The sequence below is a fragment of the Rattus norvegicus genome, chromosome 6, assembly GCF_021556685.1.
Source record: "Rattus norvegicus strain SHRSP/BbbUtx chromosome 6, alternate assembly SHRSP_T2T, whole genome shotgun sequence".
Classification (NCBI taxonomy): Eukaryota; Metazoa; Chordata; class Mammalia; order Rodentia; family Muridae; genus Rattus; species Rattus norvegicus.
The window spans coordinates 102,274,932-102,294,044 of record NC_141539.1 but is presented as its reverse complement, the minus strand read 5'-3'; the positions used below and the strand labels follow the sequence as shown (position 1 = coordinate 102,294,044).

Below are 19,113 nucleotides of genomic sequence, written 5' to 3'. Positions count from 1 at the left end.
CTAGGCATTGTGGCTGGTGTCTGTAATCCCAGAACTTGAGAAACTGAGTTCAAGGCCAGGTTGTGCTGCATACACAGTGAATAAGACCCTGTTTCAAAAAAAAAAAAAAAAGAGAACCTTTAAATGGAGGAAGGGCAGATAGACAGACACTGGGGTAGGGATGAAGGGATGACTAACTGCATTGCCTAGACTGACCTCAAATTCTTGGACTCAAGCAAACCATCCATTTCAGCCTTCCAAGTAGCTGGGGCTATACACACATGCCACTGAAGCCAGTAAACTGAGAAGGCTAGACTAATTCCATGACAGGCTTCAAACTGGCAGTTAAGGAGACTAGGCCTATATCTCTGTTTCCAAGAACTAGGCAATTCCAGGCAAATCCAGGCCTCAGAAGCTGTCCCACTACCTGGCCTGAGGCAAGGACAATGGGTCAGCAGCAGTTTCCAGATTCCTCAGCGGCAAGTTTCCAGCCCTTACACCCTGATAATGGAATGTTGGCAGAGATGGACCCAACATAGAGGTCACCTACCCTGGAATTCCCTAATGTGCTTTAAATTAGGTCTGCAAGCTCACTTGATAGTCTCTCTATCTCAGTAATGGGAGACCCCAGAACACTGGACTTCTGCAGAATAAAACATTCTTTGAATTCACATATTATATGAGTCCAGGGTATCATTCTTCAGCAAATCACTGACCCTTACAAAACAAAACTACACATATATGATATACAACATGATACCCTGACATATGTACACATCACAGGATAATTAAATCAAATTTAATATACCCATCTCACAGATAAATCTTTTTATAGATATTAAGATGATTTAAGGGGTAGGGGAAATGTCTTGGTAGATAAAGTGCTGTTGTACAAGCCTGAGGACCTGAGTTCAGGTTTCTGACATCCACATAAAAGCTGAGCACAGCAATGTCCCTAAGTAACTGTGGCACTGGGGAGTGGAGAGGGACAGAGACAAAGGGATCCTGATGGCTCAATTCACCACTCAGACTGGCTAAAATGGTAAGCTCATGGTCCAGTAAACATACTATCTCACAAAGTAAGATAGGGAAGTAATTAAGGAAGACGTCGTGATGTCAATCTCTGGTCTCCACATGCATCAGCAGAGCACGTGTGCGCACACACACACACACACACACACACACACACATACACACATAGGCATACAAATGCACACACATATCCATGAACACACATGCATGCATGCACACACATGTAACCAGGCATATACTACACACCAAAAAAAAAAAGGAGGAAGAACATTTAAAAGCTGCTCACTAAATCATTTTCAAGTATACATCATCAACTATAATCAAATGAAATTATAATGCCATACTTCCATGTCTAGAACTGATCATAAAACTTTGGACTTTTTAACTCTCCCCATTTCTACCACCTCTAGCCTCTACTTTTCTAATGCTTTAACTCAATGAGTTTCACATCTTCTAACTCCATGCATATATGAAATCATGTACTATTTGTTCATGTCTTGCTTATCTTAATTCGCACAATGTCCTCCAGGCTCTCATAGGCTGGGCAAGCTAAGGCTTTCAACTATCTTATTTGAGTAAGTTGCATTTTCAAGACTCTACATAGGATTAAATATTTCAGTCTTTCTTTGACACAGGCCTGATATGGAGACAATTGTGGTTGGGATGGCAAGTCCAAACTAAGACTTTTAGTGATTCGAGTACAAAAAAATATAATAATCTTTTTATCCCTCCTTATTAAAATCAAAACAGTAGTAAACAACTAGGATGTTACTCAAAAAAACCTCATCTCTTTCTTGGTTACACTATACTAAGTTTTAAAATATTAAATGGTAAACTTTTACATTCTTGTTTCATAAGTAATCAACATTGAAAGAAACAGAAGTAAAAGCAGTTTACATTTCTATGCGTGTATAAGGGCTGTTTCGTTTTCTACATCCTAACTAGCATTCAATACTTTTTGTCTTTTTTAACAGACTGAGGGAAGAATGGACACAAGTGCACATGTGTGTATGTATGGAGGCAAGAGCTAACATCAGGTGGCTTCGCCTTTATCTTTCTTTTAAGATTTTTACTTTATGTGTGAGTGATATTTATACATGTGCACCACATACATGCCTGGTGTTCTTGGAAGCCAGAAGAGAGACTCAAAGTCCCTCAAACTGGAGTTACAGGCAATTGTGAACCACCATGTGAATGCTAAGTACTGAACCTAGATTCTCTCCAAGAGGAGCAATTTCTCTTAACCACTGAGCCACATCTCCAGCCCCCTTCTACCTTGAGACAGCATTTCACTGAACCAGGCTAGATTAGCTGGCCAGTAATTTGGTTTGGTTTGGGTTTTTGTTGTTGTTGTTGATGATGGTGGTGGTAGTGGTGGTGGTGGTGGTGGTAGTGGTGGTGGTGGTGGTGGTGGTGGTGGTGGTGGTGGTGGTGGTGGTAGTGGTATTTGGCATCTCACTGAACCAGGTTAGACTAGCTAGCCAGTAATTTCATTTGGTTTGGCTTAATTTGACTTGGTTGGACAACGTGGTTTGATTTGGTTGGGTTTTCATGGGTGTCAGAGATCAGAACTCAGGTTGTCGGGGCAGGCACTTTACTTAACAAAGCCATTCTCCAGACTGTAATTTTTTTTTTTTAAGCAGACATTCTGACTAGGATGAAAATGCAGTTCCTCTAATCTGTGTTTCCCTGATGGCTAAAATGTGAAGCACTTTTCCACATTTATTGGTTTTCCAGATATCCAATGCCAGTGAAGTATGGCATTATAATTTCATTTGATTGTAGTATCTGTTGGGATTACTTTCTCTATTTATTAACTAGATTGCTTAATTTGTCATCACTTCCATTTGTCAATTCTTGTTACATATTAAGCTGTTGGGAGTTCTATTCAGGTCATCACTTGTGTCATTCCTTAAAGTGAGTGATTCCTGTTTGTTTTCCTAACAATTTCAGATTGGGGGGTTCTACATGAAGGTCCTTTGAAGTGAAATTTTCTGGTTTCTTCGGAAACACAGTTATGGCATGTGATGTTTTGCTGGGGCAGACCAGTGTAAGGATGAAGCAGACACAGGTGAGAGGATGTGTGATCTTTAGAAAAGAATATAAATACGATTCCACAGACAGTGGGGGGAGGCTCTGGTATTGGTTCTCCTTGCTCCGCCTTGCTAGTCTAAAGTGCTCTCCTATTGGTTCTCCTTGCTTAGTGTTGCTGATTTTCACTTGTGACTTTGTAGACAGTAATTCGCCAAAGAACTTCTCATGATATTCTGGTAGCTTCTTGCTGCTTCCACAGACACAGGCCAATTGGTGGAGTCTCACAGTTTCTTCTAGATAGAACTGCCACTGCTGACTCATGAGTGGTGATTGCCGAGTGGACTAGATTGCATTCATGTTGGTGTTTTGCTAGTGGTCTGGACAGCTGACAATGAAGATTGAAATAGCCCCCAAAGAACTAGTTCTACAGACAGGTCCACAACTCCTATTTCCTATTAACCTTTCTTTTCTACTACCTCTGGTGGGTGGTGGGCTAGCTAGAAAAGAGATTGAAGCATTTAAAAACCCTTATTAGAGTAGGTTTTGAAAAATCTAAGCCTATGGTCTTTGATCCACTTTTAGTTCATTTTTGTATAAAGTATAAGACAGATCAGTTTAAATCTTCTCATGTGGATACTCAAGTTCTCCTAGGCCCATTTGCTGAAGAAACCATCATTTCTCCAATGTATGTGTTTGGCACCTCTGTAGAGGACAAGATGACTATAGGTGTTTGTATGAGTTTACTTCTAGATCTTCTATTCCATTGGGCTATGTGAATTTTTCTGCTGAAACCATGCTGGTTTTGTAAATGTAAATCTATAGTACACTTTGAAACAGGTATTATAATATTAATATTTCTCTTTTGGCTCAGGATTGTGTTGTGTTTCCATAAGAATTTTGTGATTTTCTAGTTGTCATTACAGTTGTGGTGGGAGTTTTACTGAATGTACTAATAAGTATGTATACTATAAGTTTCAATAGTATGACCATTTTAACACTACCAATTCTCCTAATCCATGAATATGGAGGTCTTTCCACCTTCCTGTGTCTTTCTCCGTTTATTTTATGTTGTAAAGGTCTTTTACCTCTTTAGTTTTATGTATGCAGATTGGTTTTGTTTGTTTTAATTAGGAGATTGTTTTTACTTCTGTTTTCAGCTATTGGGAATAGGATTGCTTTTCTGATTTCTTCCTTAGAAAGGATGTTATTAGTATAAAAGCCACTGCTTTCTATATGTTAGTTCTACAAGCTGCTACTTTTCTGGAAATATTTGTGATATCTGAGTCTTCTGGAAGTGTTCAAGGTCTTCTGGGTATACATTTACATTATCTGCAAATAGAAATCACTTGATTTCTTACTGTTCTATTTATATTCCTTTTGTTACTTTCTGTTTTTAAGATTTTTTTTTTACTTTATTTAATGCATGAGTGGTTTGCCTGGTATCCACAGAGGTCAGAAGAGGGCATTGGATACCCTTGAACTGGAATTAGGGATGGTTGTGAGCCACCATGTGGTGCTGGAAACCAAACCAAACCAAACAATGCTCTTAGCTATCTCTCTAGCCCATACTTTTCTTTCTTGTCTGGCCAATCTGGGTAAAATTTCAAGTAGCAAAGTGAACTACTTTAATCCACATGATTTTAGAAAAAATAATTTGCTTTTCCCCACCAAGATGATGTTGTTTATAGATCAGGTATATATTGCTTTTATTATATTGAGGTATGACCCTTCTATAGATATTTCTACAGAGCTCTTATCATGAAAGAATATTTAATTTTACCAGAGGCTTTCTCTAGATTTATTGAGATGATCAGTGATTTTTCTTGATTCCACTTATTGAATGTCAGGGGAATGGGAAGGGGTGGGTGGTTGGGGAGGGGAACACCCTCATAGAAGAAGTGGAGGGGGTAGGATAGGGGGCTTATGGCTGGGAAACCAGGAAAGAGAATAATATTTGAAATGTAAATGAAAAACATCCAAAGAGGAGGAGGAGGAAGAGGAGGAAGAGGAGGAAGAAGAGGAAGAGGAAGAGGAAGAGGAGAAGGAGGAGGAAGAAGAGGAGGAGGAAGAAGAGGAAGAAGAGGAAGAGGAGGAGGAAGAGGAAGAGGAGGAGGAAGAAGAAGAGGAAGAAGAGGAAGAGGAGGAGGAAGAGGAGGAGGAGGAGGAAGAAGAAGAGGAAGAAGAGGAAGAGGAGGAGGAAGAGGAGGAGGAGGAGGAGGAAGAAGAAGAGGAAGAAGAGGAAGAGGAGGAGGAAGAGGAGGAGGAAGAGGAAGAGGAGGAGGACAAAGAGGAGGAGGAGGAGGAGGAGGAGGAAGAGGAGGAGGAGGAGGAGGAGGAGGAGGAGGAGGAAGAGGAGGAAGAGGAGGAGGAGGAGGAGGAGGAAACATATTTCTTTTCCAGGTTGGCATCAGTAACTATAGACTATAGGGGACTCGGCACTAGTCAAGGTATTGAGAATAATGACTGCTGAATGTTCAGCTAATATATCAAAAGGTAATATATATGTCACTTAATCATCCCTCCAAGACTCAGGTAACATCACGGAAGAAGCAGCAAAAAGAATGTAAGATCTAGGGAAAAGGGAGAAGTGGTATGAAAGACTTCCAAGCATAACATGACTGCTGCACTCACACACACAGCAGCTGATTACTTGCACAAGAGGTGGAGTCACTAACACCCTGTTGTTGTAGAGTGGGGAGGGGCCTGTGCTGAGGCTTTATATGCACTACTGATAGGCTGATGCGAATAGAACAATTTCCTACAATGGTGAGCTCAGGGCAAGACCTTTTAAGTACTCAGCTGTCTGAAACTATGCATCTCTTCCACAGCTAAAGCTTTCTAACATAAGCACAAAAATGAGACCAGAAAGAAATGAAGCCAGGAAATGGAGAGAACTCTAAAGGTATCTAAATGTCTTCATCTGGGTGTTCCTGTATAAAGCACTATTCTTCCAATTTATGTAGCAAATAAATTATCTTTTTGTTTAGCTGTTTTAAAGTGTTTTTAATGCTTTTTATTTTAAAAGCACCAAATGTTTTGTTTCTCTAAGGAAGAAAAAAAAACAAACTATTTTCTTGCTGTGACCTTTAGTTTATTTTTGGGTATTAATGTTTATTAATATAAAGATACTATTCAATCCTACAATCACAAACAGGTGACAGAAATGAGACAGAAGTAAAAGAGAAACGCACATATAAACAGACTGAGAATAGCTGCTGTACGGGCTGGTTTTGTGTGTCAACCTGACACAAGCTGGAGTTATCACAGAGAAAGGAGCCTCCGTTGAGGAAATGCCTTCCCGAGACCCAGCTGCAAGGCATTTTCTCAACTAGTGGTCAAGGTGGAAGGACCCAGCCCACTGTGAGAGGTGCCATCCCTGGGCTGGTAGTCTTGGGTTCTATAAGAAAGCAAGCTGAGCAAGCCAGGGGAAGCAAGCCAGTAAGAAACATCCCTCCATGGCCTCTGCATCAGCCCCTGCCTTCCTGACCTGCTTGAGTTCCAGTTCTGACTTCTTTTGGTGATAAAACAGCAATGTGGAAGTGTAAGCTGAATAGACCCTTTCCTCCCCAACTTGCTTCTTGATCATGATGTTTGTGCAGGAATAGAGACCCTGACTAAGAGAGTTGCCCATTAAAGATTGACTCTCTAAGTAGTCAGGAACCTTCAAAATAGCTTTCAATGTAAATTTTAGTCTGATTTTACGCAGGCAACACTTAATTTTCGCTGTCTTACACTGGGCCACTCTACTTATACTAAATATATTTTCCTTTGTGCTGCTCTGCGTTTACACGCTCATTCACTGATGTTAATATCTGAAGACAGTTTGAAGGGGCTGGTGCAGTCTCAGTTGGTCAAGTTCCTACCTCACAAGCGTGAGGGTCAGAGTTGGATCTCCAGAAACCTCATAGAAGCCAGGTGGGCATGGCAGTCCCCAACAATCCTAGCACACAAATTATAAACAGAAGATCCCTGGAGCAAGCTGACTGCCAGGTTGATCAAAATGGAGAGCTCCAGGTTAAAAATTGACCCTTAATCAGTATAAAGAGGGGCAGCTATTAAGGAAAACCCCCCCAATGTCATTCTTGGTTCTACACACACACACACACTTACTTCTGTACATACATTTGCAAGCATGCATATACACCAAGTACATACACCATACATACATAAAAAGGAAATTTCTCAACCCTCTCTCCTTCTGTCATAGTAATTATCAAACTAAAATTGTTTATGTAAATGGTAATGAGGCTCTGAGTCATTATAGTAAAATATGAAGCAGAAAAGCATAGAAAAGGTAGAGAAACTATATTAATAGAATACACAGTTGTTTGACAACAGAATAGATCTGATTATTCTATTACTCTTACTCATTCAGAAAAGATCTGAGTCACTCAAAGATGACTCAGAGTTCAAGTTTGGGAAATGGGAATAAATCAACAATAGAGAAAGGAAAGCAAAAAGGAATAATATATTCCAAAAGAAAATTCAAATATCAGCATGTTGAGGTTGGTGGAATGACAATCACATGGAAACTTCCAGGCTAGAAACAGAAGTTAGGAGCTTAACAATATAGGAGGCACCTAAAGAATGGTCTCACTAAAGCCAAAGAAACAGGTACCATTCCAGAGGAAAGTAATTAGAGAAACAGAGGGCTGGAAAGATGGCTTAGTAGTTAAGAACATTTACTGCTCTCTCAGAAAACCAAGGTTCAGTTCCCAGCACCAACATGACAGCTCAAAACTACCTCTAACTCCAGATCCAGGGGACCCTTTATCTGGCCACTGAGAGCTACTGCATGTGCACACACACCCATGCAGGATCACATACAATACACAGATTTTTTTTTTAGAGGAAACTAGAGAAAACAAAACTGTGTAAGTCAAATGCAACAAGTTAACCCTGTAAATGAACAGAGGAATTGCTATCTTCAATAGAAGAATTAGGAAGACTACAAAGAAAGGAGAAAAAAAAGACAGAATTCCAAATTTGAAGTAAGAAAATTTTACAAAATCACTGGCAATAAAGTGAAGATACTTTTAGTGAGGAAAAAGAAACAAAATGAAATAAAAAAGACATGCTATCTCCCACCCTTTTGAGAAAGAATGAATAGAAAATCTTAAGACTTTTATCTTAGTCTATTAAAGATACTTGAGGAAAATTAAGTTAAAATGACAAATTAATCAGTTTTAACAAGTAGAAGAAATAAAAATGGCAGCCATGGGTCAATCATGGATGCTCACATCTTTAATGCCAGCACTAGGAAGGCAAAGACAGGAACTCTGAGTTCTGAGCCAGTCTAGTCTACAAAGCAAATTCCAGGACAGCAGGGTATACAAATCTCAAAAATAAATGAATAAATAAATAAGCAAGTCATAAGGGAACATCCCTGGGTCTGGCAACTAGGATGGTTTTAACCTCTTTACTCAAAAAACAAAATAGGTAACTGGATCAACCCTCAGTGTCTAAAAGCGGTGTGCTAGAATCAGACACTTTGAAAAACCCGAGGGGTTTTGTTTTTTGGGTTTTGTTTCTATTTTATTTTTTCTTTTTTGCTTTTTTGTTTGTTTGTTAGCAAGGTCTCACTACTAAGTAGCCAGGTTGGCCTAAAACTCACTGTGTAGACTAAGCTGACTCAAATTCAGGGATCTAGCTGTTCCTGAGCTGTTCCTGCCTCTGCTTCCCAAATCCTGGGGTTAAAGGCCTGCAGCACTATGACCAGCTACTAAAAAGGTTCGAAACAGCCCTTGTAAAAAGTGGGAAAGAGCTGATAACCAGTGTTAGTATTTTACCATACCTCTTTCTTCTTCTCTTAGTAAGCAAGTCTGAGTCAGCACATTGTTGCCTCGGCTGACCTCAAATTCATGATTCTCCTGCCTCAGCTTCCCAAGTAGCTGAAATCACAGTTGTGTACCTGTTCTTATCCTAACTAAAAGCATATTCTCTAATTAATTGTTCATCCCATGTTCACAATTTCTTTGGTGTATTTAATCTGATTGTTACTCTTTAAAAATCAGTTTTCTATATCTGATCTACAGTAACAATATTGTTTCTTTTCTATTACATATTGTCCCAGCTAATTTTTGCTGTTACAAAACTACTACTTTAATGTGATTCTAGTTTTGCTTTGCTATTTTGCATACATATGAAAGTCTTATTTGATTTCTCACAAAATGCTTAACAGGGGGTTATAGCTCAGTTAGTAAAGTGCTTGCCTAACATACACAAAGCCCTTGGTTCCATCCCAGTACCACAAAAACTGGGCTTGGTGTCATAAAATGAGCTTGGCATACAAATTACTCTTGGCATATAAGAGTAATCTCAACACTCAGAACTCAGCAGTTCTGGGCAATTTTTTTATCCTCTCCTACATAGTAAGTCTAAGGCCAGTCTGTGATAAGAAGGAAGATGCTGGCATGATGGTTCATGCCTTTAAACTCAGCACTTAAAAGGCAGAAACAGAGATAACTTTGGGAGTTCAAAACCAGTTTGGTCTACATAGAGAATCCCAGGCCAGCGAGGCCAGCCTACGCTACAGTAGTGAGACCCTGTCAAAATAAGCAAACAAAATCAAAAAACTAGAGAGGGGCAGGATAAAGAAAGGAGGAACTTGACAGATCTGGGTATGGTGAGGCATGCCTATAATCCCAGCATTTGGGAAGCTGAGGCAAGATTAAGGTTTTAGGGGCTACACTGGTTACATAGTGAGACACTGTCTCAAAAACAAAACAAAATGTTTAATTAACAACTTCTATTGTAACAAGTATTTGGGAGAAATATATCAAGAACAAGAATCATAAATTTAGAAATGGCCATAACACAATAGTTACGCATTTATTACTACTGAAAATAAAACTTCCCTGGGAAAATTAGATAGGTCTTTCTCTTCTGTGCTGAGGGTTAAACTCAGTTAATGGCCTTTGTATTCTAGACAAATGTTCTGTGATTTCTGTAGTATTCCTAGCCCTTGGCTCTCACTATGTAGAAAAAGATTGGCCTGGCACTCAACCATCCTGACTCAGTCTCCCATCTGCTGGAATTACAGGCCTGGAATCATGACTATTCGCAGGGGGTCTTTGTTATGTTGAAGGCCTGAAAATTATAGAATAGGGTCTGGACTTTTACAGTGACATTTTCTGATTACACAGTGAGTAAACACTTTATGTGTATTCACTTCAGTAGGTCATTTTAAAACACGTATGGCATACCATATGCTAGGAAGAACATCCCTTTAGGAGGCACAGCACTTATTCCTAGAATGCTGTCACTGCTAAAATCATCAGGAGCCAACTTTTTCAACTGCTTAAGAATCTTAACATGGTTTTTATAATTCTGTCAGAAGTGACAAATCTTCATACATTAAATATTGTTTTGATTTGTTTTGATTTGGGGATATTTCTGGTTATCATAAAGTGCCTTGCCTAATTTAGAAATAATACTTCTGAGTAAAAAGTATGACTATAACACATGAAACGATTTTTCTTATGCTGCTCTAACAACACTGTCATTAAGATATAACTATATCCCCTCCTCCACAGGTGTGCTCTGTGGGTTACCACTCATGTATTCTACAATGTTGGGTCAAAATAAATTTCAATAATTTTATAGTCATATTCTCAACTACTGTAGATATACAAACAGTCCTAAGGGTTTCTAAGTCAAATTACTAACTATCTGAAAATAGTTACAGCACCTCTGATCTTTAAATTTCACTAGTTGTTATTCAATGTCCTCTCTTTGTCATTTTGCACACAAAATGCATATTAGCTCTTTGGCACGTACCTGACACCAGCCTACTCAAGTCTGTTTTCACTCCCATTATAGACACACTTGCATACATATATAAACGTGCATATACACTCCTATATTTTAATCACCTATATAAACAGTTTTTTTTCCAGATGGTTACCTATCAGCTCTGCCTCTAGGTCTGTTTCCCCAGCAATAGCTATGTATGTTTGTCTGTTTGTTTGTTTATTTGTTTGTTTAAACAGTTCAATCCCACCTGACTCCTTGAGCCCAGGTTGGCACAGAGTAAAGCTAAAATTCTTCTATCCTGCCTTTTACCCCCAAAGGAAAAATTAAAGCAGTATTTTCTCATCTTCACAACCAGAGTATCCCCATTCTCAAGCATGGTGGTAAACACCTGCAATCCCAGCACTCAGGAGCAAGGTAGGAGGAGTAGGGATAAGGCCAAACTGGGCCAAAAGCCCTATCTCAAAAGGAAAGAGGGGGAGGGGAAAGAGAGGAAAAAGAAGGGGGTTTGCTAACTGTTCTCAGAGTTATACACATGAACTAAAATAATACCTACAAAAATGTTTAATTGCCCATCATGGTTATCCCAAGCAGCCTCAAATTTATTCACTGCTGAATTCTCTTTTACAACATGTCTCAGTCTATTCAGGATGCTATAACAAAATATTTGATCCTGAGTAATTCATGAAGAATAGAAATGCACTGCTACCAGTTCAGGGTAATAAAAAAAAAATCCAATGGGGCTGGAGAGATGGCTCAGCGGTTAAGAGCACTGACTGCTCTTCCAGAGGTCCTGAGTTCGATTCCCAGCAACCACATGGTGGCTCACAACCATCTGTAATGGAATCCGATGTCCTCTTCTTGTGTCTGAAGACAGCTACAGTGTGCTCACATACATAAATAAATATTTTTTTAAAAAAATCCAATATCAAGGCTCAGATCTGATGTCTGGTGAGTGCTTGCTCTGTTACACAGATGGATTATTATTATTATTACTATTATTATTATTATTACTATTTATATGATATTCAATGTGTGCAAGTGCAAGCAGGGGTGAATCAAGGCACACATGTGGAAGTCAGAGGATAACTTTCAGGAATTAGTCTATTCCCTCCCCCAATTTAAACTCAGGCTTATAAAGCAAGCACTTGTACCCTTTGAGCCATCCTGCCAGCCCATCAAAGTCTCTAGTGAGAAGAAGGAATAGGTTCCCTTGGCAGTAATCCCAAAAGTCCACACAACTCCTAGTACCATGAATGTAGGGGACAGGTTTCAACGTGGCAGCATGTGATTTTAGGGGCATACAAACTTTAAGACTATAGCAGGCAAGGCCTCATTTTTTTTTTAAATATTACTCAGAATAGGATTATACTTAAGGACAGCAGTTACAGAATTAAGATACAGTCAAAGAAAATGACTCACTTCATAGACAAAACCAGAGGCCCAAGAGGAAAAAGGTTTACCCAGGCTCACACATTTAGAAATGGAACCATCATCACATCTCTTCTGATTTCCTCTCAAGCTCAAAATACTAAAAGGGGTCCAGCACTCAAGAGGCTCAGGAAGGCTAAGTGGGATAGGAGGGTTGCAAATTCAAGGCCAGCCTAGAATACAAAGCAGAGAGAAAAGGAGCAAGGAAAAGGGGAGATGGGAAAGGAAAAAGAAAGGAGCAAGGAGAATGAGGTACAGCAACAGTGAAGCAGATTTTCACAACTGCTTTAAATCTGCGTGTTCCCAGGTTGTACATTCATTCACTCAGCTATTTATTTATTTTGGAGCAGGGTCTCGCTGGCCCTCCTGTCTCAGCCCCAACACCCACACTAAACAGCACACTACTGCCTGTAACTCTAGCTCCAAGGAATCTAATGCCTTCTTCTGGCTTCTATAGACATCTTATGCACAAACATAAATAAATAAAAATTAATTTTAAAAAACTTTAAAAAGGAAACCCTATCTATAAATAGATCATTTTAGTAGTATATTGGCAATTTTGAGTTAAAAGGCACTTTAAACGCAGCCAGTGGGGGGGAAAAAAAAAACATTCTGAAAAGCAGAAGATGAAACTCGCAAGTGAAAAACTCCTTTCCTGTACTAAAAGGGCAAGGTGACATACTTACCAAAGTTGGAAAGTTGAAACCAAGAGAACTGTATACAAAGTTTATTAAAAGACCTCTTACTTATTATGCCGCCCCATACAACTTAACTCCTTTTTCACAACCTCAAACTGACCACTTAAGCCTTCCACTCTGTTGCTGTGTCTTCCGTTCCTTATGAGGAAAGTCGGTATACAAGACTTACATTGAATAAATTTATATGTGTTTCTTCTGTTCATCCAGTTTATGCTAAATCTCAGGCCCAGATTGAGGGGTAAGAAACACTAAAAGATTAACTAGAGTTCTGCCTCCTCTGCAATGCTGAGATGAACATGGAGAACAGTGCACAAAGTGAAACAAGCAGAGTACAGAGAAGCAAGCACTGCATGGTGACCTCATCTGTATGTGGAGATTTTTAAAAGGCAAACTCACAGAAGCAGAAAACATACAGTGGTTACCAGGGACTCGGAGCAAAGGAGAAATGGAGAGATGCTGGCTGAAGGGCACAAAGTCCCACTGTAGCATGGCTTCTGCAGGACAAATACAGTCTAGAGTTTTAATGCACACTTGGTGAATATAGTCAGTATCACTGTCATGCACACCTAACGTCTGCTGAAAGAAATCATAAATGGTCTTACACTATAAACAAGTTGTTATCTGACATGACATGTCAGTTTACTGTACTAGTCTTTTCACAAGATACACACCCACACACATATAGTATACTTTAAATATATTTTATTTGCCAATTATATCTCAATAAAACTTGAAGAAATTTTCCCCTTTTTTTAAACTTTTTAAAATTAATAGCTGGGTGCAGTGGTGCATACCAGTAGTACAAGCACCAAGCAAAGCACTAGGGAGGCAGGAGGCAAAGGTAAGGAGATCACGAGTTTATCTTCTTTGTACTTAGACTACAAAGCAAGACCCTAAATAAACAAGCAAGCTTTTTTCTATACATCAAGCCCTTCTCCCTTTCCAGATCCCAAAACAGGTAGCTTGTTTTCTAATCTTTCACTTGCAATGGAAGCAGACAATAATAGAAATTGCACAAACATATACTGGGTAAATCTGCACACAATTCTTGATAACACCATTACTTATCGTTTATCTGCATGGCTCTAATCCTCTATAGTTACAGATGTCACAGGAACTAGTCTTCCCTGATACCTGACCTGACACCTGGTCCTCTAACTCCGTTACAAAATGGACATTTTTGTTGATTTCATTTCCATCATATCTTTGTGTCACTATAGTTAAGCACTAATAGCATCTTTTGGGTTAAGAGGAGCTGCTCTTGACTGTATAGTAGCAGGTTTCTTTAGTTCATCATTTGGCCGTTTTTAGTAGACATACTTACTTAGCTTGGAGAACATGAGTGTTCTTGGAATACTTACAAATTAAAAGTAACATGTATCCTTCTTTATACCCAACCTGACACCCTACATACAGTGTGAAGCTGTGCTAATATTTGAATAACAAAGGCCAAGATAGCTGTAATTCTGTAAGAGGAGGAAGTCAGGGTTATTTACTCCTGAAGCTACTGAGAATCAATTTACCAAGGTCAAGGAAGGGACTTTTCCACCTCAAGAATTTCAATAGCCACCTTAAGCCCTAGAATTTTGTTAAGCTTTCTGAGAGAATAAGAAAAATCTAAAACTCGAGTTAAAAAAGAAAAAAAAATATTTATCGTGTGTTTGCTAATTTTGAGTCTTTTTCCTCAAAATTACAATCTTTTGACATTTGATTTGTGAATGAATGAAACATTCAAAGGAGACACCACAATGGTGACCACTTGCTACTACATGCCCAGCCAGACAAACTTGACCAAGCTGATCCTATGTGATTAAGGCTCCAGCTATTCAGCACTTACTTCTTGTGAACTCCCATGAGTAAAGAACACTGTTGTTCATTTTAGACTGAGTTCTCCTCAGTGAATCTCCTCAGTTCCATTTCCCTTTTTACAGTATATTACTGCAATGAGGTATGCAAAGATAAATAATTCATTTTCTTTAAAAAGCGACTCCTTGTAATCAGAAACTCTACACACAGACGGAAATAGCATGAGACAAGAGAAGGATTCCAGGAAATTAGGAGACATGCTTTAAAGTAAAACAATAAAGCAACTGGCAATCTTGCTAATGCCATACTACCTTTTTCTTTGTTTTTGACATTAAGCACATCTACCACTAAGATACATACCCACCATCCCATAACCCTTATCAAAGGAAATCACAGTTATTTCCACTTAACAATGTTAAACGCTACAAAACTGGTATTCTAGTCTTTTGTCTTTGCCTCAACAAAAAACAAAAACAAGGAAGAAAAAAAAAGTTAGAACAAATCCATTTAACACACCAACTAAAGTTTTGCCTGAAAAATCTATGAACCTAAGAGAAAAAAAAATACACCCTAAAGACAGAGCATGACTGTAATCCTAGCACTCAGAAGACTGGTGTAAGGATCACAGAAAATTAAGGCCAGCTGAGCTCCACAGTAAGACAAACAAAAGAGTGCATTTAGTAGAGAAGCTATTAATCATATTCCATCCTTATCAATAACCTAAATTTAACTATCAATTGCATTAGATAGATAGAGAGAGAGAGAGAGAGAGAGAGAGAGAGAGAGAGAGAGAGAGAAATTATAAAAACAACTCACTTGTAAACATTGGCATGCATTTAGTTTGGTAGTTTATGTTTCACTTATCAGGAGATTTTGTTTGTTTGTTTCTGGTCTTGTCTCTGTTGATCTAAGACAATGTTCCTATCCCTAGCTAGTCTTAAACTTCTAACCATCCTTCCTTTACCTCTACATCCCATTTATGCAGTGCAAGTGATAAAGATCAAACCTGAAACTTCATGAGTGTTAGGCAAGCACTCTACCAACTGAGCTACATTCCCACAGCCCATTAGTTTATGCTGTCTATACTCTAGACAAATTTATTCTACTACTCAGTATTAGTAAGAGTTGACATCTTGTTTAAGTGATATTTCCCCCTTACGATGTCATTTTTCTGACAAAAAAAAAACATTACAAAGAATTATTGTCTTAAGTAGTAATGCATTGGTGATGTACTAGGTTTTGGCTAATAAAGTTTTCTTGGGGGAAAAGAAAAGCGTAATGTTCCATGCCTGTAATCCCGGAACTTAGCAGAATGAGTTCAAGGCCAGCCTGAGCTACATCTAGTGGCTTCCAGGCCAACCAGGGATACAGAGTGAGACCCTGCCTCACAAAAGAAAACTGACAAACAACTTAAATGAAATTAGCCTTTTATTACTATTTTATTACTATTATTATTTTATTACTATTCTGTAGTATACATGAATAACTCTTAAACTGACATGCATGGCCCAATTCCATAGCAGGGCCCTATTGGCCCATAATCTATTTTTAAAAATGTACAGTATTATATAAATTCTATAGGCTGTTAGGGATTTTTTTTAAGGCTTCTTAAAAGTCAGATGTAAATGTGTGTTTACTTTTAAACACTTTTGACTGTCATTATAATGAGCTACAAGTTAAAAACAATTCAAACAGCCACACAGTCTACTCTGTAGTAGAGAAATATAAGCCAGAGAGTAAGAGAGCCAAAGGGAGTGCTGTATAGACGCTCCCTACCATCACACTCATCTGGAAAGCACAAGGTCAGCACTGAGACAGAGCATAGGCCTTTAGTTTCAGGTGTTCACAATCTTGCTTTTGCTTCCTTTTTTAAGGAAAAAACATACTGACTTTTAAAAAACCCTGTGTTTGTAAGGTGAAGCAGCTCCAGATTTATAATATGCTATAAAACGTGCATGTCCATCATTTAATTAAACCAATATACTTTTACTAAATGTAATTTTTAAAGTAAATTAATAACAACCACTGAATGGAAAGAAATCTATTTTTTAATTAGCACTAGTAAGGTTCTATTTACTTAAGAATGTGAATAACAAAAGGTTCATCACTATCCTCAAAAAATATTTTAATGATTTTTAAATACACATCATTATCAATTTCTTTGTGTAGATTTAAAGAGCACGTGAGTGATCAGACACAAATCAAACACATACTTTAGAAATGAAACAAAATGCCACACATGACAAAAATAACTATTCTATATTCACACAGATTCAACATCATACTATAGGCTGCAAAATGACCTTGAGACACTGCTGTCCAACTACCTAAAGGGCCATGTCTTTACTAAAATTATCTCGTTGTGACAGAGATAATTCACTACACAGTGAATATACCTACCTCTCCCAGACTCTACTTGGAGCTTTTCATTTTTTAGCTTTTTGTTTTACCTTTTTGGGAGTATAGATTTCATAAGGCAAAGATATTCAATATGAGCAAAGGGTCAGGAACACACTTCACTTTTAATACACTGCTCAAGAGGATTAAGAAAATGCTGCAACATATTCAAGTTTCAGTACACATTTTCAGAGTTTCATATACAAAATTCAAAAAACCTAAACACCTGCTTTTATTATTCATGATTGATTGTTAAAACTAATTTCTAATGTCCAATTACACACCCCACAAATAACTATGTATAGTTACTACGTCCACATCAATACCCCTGGTGTTTTAATTAAAAAATGTACACTTCTCCTGGTACATTTGTATACCAATCTGGTTAGGTGTTTTCAAAGTTCAAACAGCTATTAAGCTACACTTTGCTTTGGCACTAGCTCCCCCTCCAGACCGACCTAAAATAACTGCATTTAAAAAAAAAAAAAAAGGAAAGAAAAAAGAAACACAAATTTTGTAACCCACTAGAAAATTTCAAAATTCATCACTTTTGAGGGCATTGTTACTCCTTTGAAAAAATTAGCTAGAATTTTTTTTTTAAAGACCACTTTATAGAATCAGGATGATTGTCTTGGTCTCAGTTCTATACATATTAAATACAGCTGATTTGCAGAGAAAACAACCTCAAATGACTTTTAGATTTAAAAAAAAAAATCCTTAAAATACAGTCTTTAGTATGTCATATTCAAGTTATTCTGAATCACTCTCCTAGTAGATCACAAGACACACTTCATATTAACTATCTGATCAAAGACATTTCTGCACGTTCCTGCAATCTACGTAAGTTTTATTCCAGCTGTTCAGCTCTTGAACTCAAACAGAATTCTCGATTTCTAACAGCAAACTGAAAACCCCAACCTCCAAACCACCTTTGTACGCTTACAGCCTAGTCATCTCTTGTTCCCTACATTTTTACTCAGCCTGCAATTTCAAATGCTATATGTGTGTTAAAATACTATAGTATTTATAATTAAGATTTATTTCATAAGGACAGCAATGTACAGGGGCGTACAGCTGTCAGAGACTATGTTGCCTTAAAGAAAAGAAGCATCTTATTCCTTTGCTTCAGTATATACTATCTCCCCTTAAATACTTTATATATGATATATCCTTTAAAGAAGTATGTATATAACAGAACTTTAATCAAGAAAATAAATAAGCACTTAACCCCAGGAAGAAAAGGCAACTAAAATAAAACCTACTTAAGAGTTTCTACCGAGCAAAGGCTAAGTTAAGTCAGTGACTTGTGATACATTTAACTCTTAAACTGATAAAAACTTGCGTTGCATTTGTTCCCTGAAACCTTTAAGTTCTGAGTGATCTACGGGAGGATATGGCTTTCCTGGGCTCACCTTCTTGCGTTTTCTTAAAAGTAACGTGCAAAATTAGACACAAGAAGGAAAAGACATTACTTTCCTTGCTTTTCTCCAAGGCCTCGACGTTTAAGGAAAAGCGCTAAAAGCTCACCAGGGTGCTAAACCCTAACCATGACAATGCCATTTAACTTAAGAAATACGTCTCAGAGGATTCCAAAGCCCACAACCAGAGAACAGGTGCTGCCGAAAAAACCACCTCAACTCCAGCAGGACAGACCTCCGCTGAACTGATGTGACTCATTTAACCTTCCCAAATAAGTTGAGACACTCCAAAGCCTCCAGCTTGTCATTCGCAGATCAAAGGGAGGGGATACCGAGGTACCCAGGCCATTAACTGCCCTGCCTCAGCCACTCGCCAGAACGCATCTTTGGACAGGTTCACTCCGATTTCCAGCCTGAGAAGCCCACACAGCAAAGCAAAGGAACCCACCTTCCCACGGTCTGACCACGGGGACCCAGCTGCGGGGACAAGGAGCGATAGGTGCAGAGATCCGCTGTTGGACACCTCCCACCCCGCCCCCATCCCACGAGTCCTGGGATGCCCGACG

General features: G+C 38.5%; 1 protein-coding gene and 1 long non-coding RNA gene across 4 annotated transcripts in view; one reads left to right on the top strand and one right to left on the bottom strand.

Moving 5' to 3' along the window:
- Positions 1-19,113, bottom strand: part of Fut8 (fucosyltransferase 8) — a 246,864-nt gene that overhangs the window by 226,398 nt on the left and 1,353 nt on the right.
- LOC148005327 (uncharacterized) overlaps positions 2,922-19,113 on the top strand; it is a 36,680-nt gene continuing 20,488 nt past the window's right edge. The window contains exon 1 of the long non-coding RNA XR_015623152.1: positions 2,922-3,082. This is a non-coding gene — a long non-coding RNA (uncharacterized LOC148005327). The remainder of the gene's footprint in view (positions 3,083-19,113) is intronic.